Source organism: Balearica regulorum, chromosome 5 (assembly GCF_011004875.1).
Source record: "Balearica regulorum gibbericeps isolate bBalReg1 chromosome 5, bBalReg1.pri, whole genome shotgun sequence".
In the NCBI taxonomy this organism is placed as follows: Eukaryota; Metazoa; Chordata; class Aves; order Gruiformes; family Gruidae; genus Balearica; species Balearica regulorum.
The window spans coordinates 28,292,584-28,296,623 of record NC_046188.1 but is presented as its reverse complement, the minus strand read 5'-3'; positions in this window follow the sequence as shown (position 1 = coordinate 28,296,623).

Sequence of the window (4,040 nt, the reverse complement as noted above, 5' to 3'; positions counted from 1 at the left end):
CATGTTTCATGTTCTTTTTGCTCTTTGATTTTATAGTCTTGTTGAAATTGCTGATATACCAAATGCTAAAGGGCAATCTGTCTAAGTTTTCAGAAGGCTAAATCTTTTTAAAGACCTTTGACTTATTTTCTTTTGAATTTTGAGAGTTTGTATGTATAGATTTTGTTAATTTTTACAATTTTTTTCTTTAATTTTTATGGAAGTGCTCTTCTGCACTGTTTATAAATCACATATAAGCACTGTTAAGAACATCTTAGCTATTGGCGTGCCTGAAATCATTTGTATTTAGGACGTGCTGGGCACCCTGAACTGTTTCTGTGGTTCACCTCCTCCTGTATTCTACACCGCTCTGGCTGCAATTGGTTATTCCTAAAGCTGTTTCTAATCTGATCTCCCTGGGTGCAGAACATTGCTTTATGTAGCGCTGCAGTTTGGACTGACACTTGGTGAGCATGGCTTCTTTATTCAAAATTAACATCATTCATATCAACGTGACAGGTTATAAGCACAGCAGTAAGGGTTAGTTGATCAAACAACTGGGATCTACCTGTTCCCTTACTAGAATTCCAAGAAACTGAGCTACGGCTTTCCTTTTTACATGTAATCACTTCTGTGTATGCCATTGGAAAGGTATGAGATTGGTATTTTTTCATAATTGGTTAATTGTTTCATGCCTAGATAAATCATATTTGGTACACTCTATGTTTTTAATAGTTGAACAGTTAATGGTTTGCTCGCTCCATTGTAAAATGTAGGAGGTGTCTTCAACAGATTTTAGTCCTTTGAAGTACAGACATTGTTAACCTGTTGTCCATCTGTTTTATCTTTTACACTGTTGCAGTGAAGCTTTTCAAGCCTCGGTAGCTTTGTTTTAACCTACAAATAGGATTAAGATCTGTAAAGTGCTGAAAGGAAAAAGATGTTGGGCATACCATTTATTGCTCGAGACACAATATGTGAAAAGAGAAGTAAATGGAAAGTAACAGGCATTGAGAGACAAAAATAACTTTCTGTACATGTATAGAAAAGGCTTCTATATCAATAGTTATGTTTCAGAGGAGGTGCAGTTTGTTTTTTGCCAATCACACAGAGCAAGCTGATCTGTTCATCTTTCTCATAATGAAGTATCTGGTATATTTAGTTGAAATGCAATTGATTTAATCTGACAACACTTAATGCATAAGTATCGTGGAATTTAGCTTAGGTATCTTGTAACAAGCAGCTCTTAAACTTTCCAAATACACTTGGATTTTGCACTTTGTTGCACTGTGTTTGTTTTAAAACTATAAAAATTGGCTATTTCTAGTCCATGGAACATCTTGTTTTATATTTGTAAGCCAAGGCCTGCATAACTAGCTCACCACCCCCATCAAGTGGCAAGTGACAATTAAGTGCTAAAATTTTCACTCATTTTGAAATCCTGTGCTGTCTTCCACCAACAGATTCACTTTGTTCTGGCTGGATTTTTTTTATTTCTTTTTCGTTTTTTCTTTGAAGTTGAAAGAAAAAAAAATAGGTTTGGCTTTTACCAAAAGTACTAATCCTGCTCCTAGTCTCCTGGAGAAATTCTTCAATTATTACTGAGGGAGGAGCTGCTTTTATTTAGCCTTTTTTTGAGGACAAGGGGAAGAGGTAGGGAGAAAACATATTCAACAGACTTCCCATTTAAATCGCTGAAATCTTCAGTGCTTTTATCCATATCACGTTTGTTGGAGCCTTTCACTGCTCCTTGTGGGAGCTAAATGGGATGTGCTTTCTTCTGTTTCTGCGTACGACGGCCCTGACCAAACACCCTTTTACAAGTGGCCATGTACGCTCTGTTCTAAGGGTACTTGATTGTTCCTAAGGAAGTTTTTTACAAGACCCTTCTTGGTCGGGTGCATGGTTACCATTGGAATTAAGACCAAGTAGCCAATATTTTACCTTAGGTACCTAAGGTACCTCATGAGGTCTGACAGGTAGGATGCTCTGGGTGATGTGTACTTGCAGGTAGCACGCTGGAAGTACTTTGGGGTTTCTGCAGCATGTGGGTAGGTCAGCTGCATGGTACATCTGCAGTAAATCAGCATGGGATTTGCAGTCTACGATTTAATCAAAAGCACAGCATGTATTCAGTAAGCCTGAGATTTCCTGGAAGTGCCAGCCTAACTGTACTTACATGGCATTGTGTATGCTTTTATGTCTCTATGGAAAATACAGTCTTGATGGAACAGATGTGACTTTGGACATATAAGACTCATTTCTGTTTTTTCTGGAACTCTCAGACTGGAAAGCCGAAAGTGATGTGCTGAGCTGACTCCTGTTTCAGTGTGCTGGCTCCTGTAGATCACATTTCTAGAAACCTGGCTTTCCCAGACATTGTATGAAGAGCTTGAATGCTGAAACTGAGCTGAGAGATTCACTAGTGGGCGGAGGACCCGAAGCTAGGTGCAGTACTAACTGCAATGCTGAAGAAATTCCAGCTCCAGAATAAAGATTGGAGGGATAAATGGAATAAATGAATGGTGGAAGTGTATGTCGAACACCAGCATTTAAAAAAATGGTAAGATGAGTAACTTAGCCCTAGTTACCCTGGGCATCGACAGGGACAACTTCTGACAGGAAAAAAGTACTGTATGATTTTCTAAGTAAGGGTTGTTTCACATGGCAATGGCTTCAAAAAAGGGCTTTGTAGGCAAGCTTTGTATTTGATGTTTCCAATCTTTAAAAGTGTCGATAGTCCTCTTCCAGTATGGTTTGTGTGTATGGAAGAATATAAATATATAGGACTCAGGTCACTTAGTAAAGCAGTAATCTCCAAATTCTCCTAGACCAGCATTTTCAGATGTTTTAACTACAGACATGACTTAGTAATAAGACCTGACTTGCTAGATTTTTTTAAAGATCTGGGTTATGTTTTTGAAGATAGTAATTTCTTTGAACAATAGGAAAATACAGAAAGCACCCAGTGTTAAAGAGGTGGTTAGCAGCAGTGGAACTTGTATCTTTTTTTTTTTTTTTTTTTTTTTTTTAGCATGTCAGCTCAATAGGAAAACCTTGAGACACCACCACTCTCTCCATGAACAGAAGCAAACTGGAATAGGGCAACACAAATGAAAATAAGCTGCATTATTTCTTTGAACAGGGCAACCTTAGCGGATCCTCCTTTTCCTGTAAGCAAAATAAATCTGAATGGGTTGGCAGGAGGAGGAATAAGAGATCTGCCTTCCCTCTGTGGCCGTGGGGTGTGTGCTGGGGGTACCCTTGCTCCTGTGCTCGGGAGACCCATGGTGCTGACAGCCTGCAGGTGGCAGTAAATTTATGCTGAAGTTGCTGAACAGTAGTTACAGAATTTTCTGTCTAGATGCTGTTAGGTGGGTTTTTTTAACTCGTTTTCTTTTAGTTGTAGCAGTACTACGACCGGTTTTAATCCTAATGCATACTAATTAAAGGATATTTGGAGAGAACAGATAGTACCTGGAGTTCTAAAGAAGGATTAACTTTTGCTACTGTATCATGAAAGAAAATTGCTATGTAAAGGCTTAGGAAGGAACAGAAATGGATTAGATGCTTTCTAGTTGCTATAGAAACAAAATATGTAATTAAACAAAATGAAATATATTACAACTCTTACACTGATGAAAGTACTTAGGAAAGGTTGGACAATGAACGGGTGCTTTATATTGCAACACCAAACCGAGAAATAAACAGAGGATTCAGGTTTATTTTTCTAATGCAGTTTTCACCTACTGTATTTTTTGTGCTTAACTAAAACCAAAAATGTTTTGTTCCCTAAGATGAATCTATAAAAACGAATGCAATAATAATAAGCAATGCAGTGAGGATTTGCATCAATACTGTTGCAAATTAATAACATTAATATTATGCGATATTAATTAGATGCTGAAATGAATACAAATCTTAAGTACATGCTTTTTTTGGAAAAAAACCCCAAGCATTATTTTATGAGTATGAACCGTTTAATTATGCTTGCTTTAAAATAACTTTTAACACATCACTTCAATGTTTCTTATTCTATAAAAGTATATTAACAACTCCAT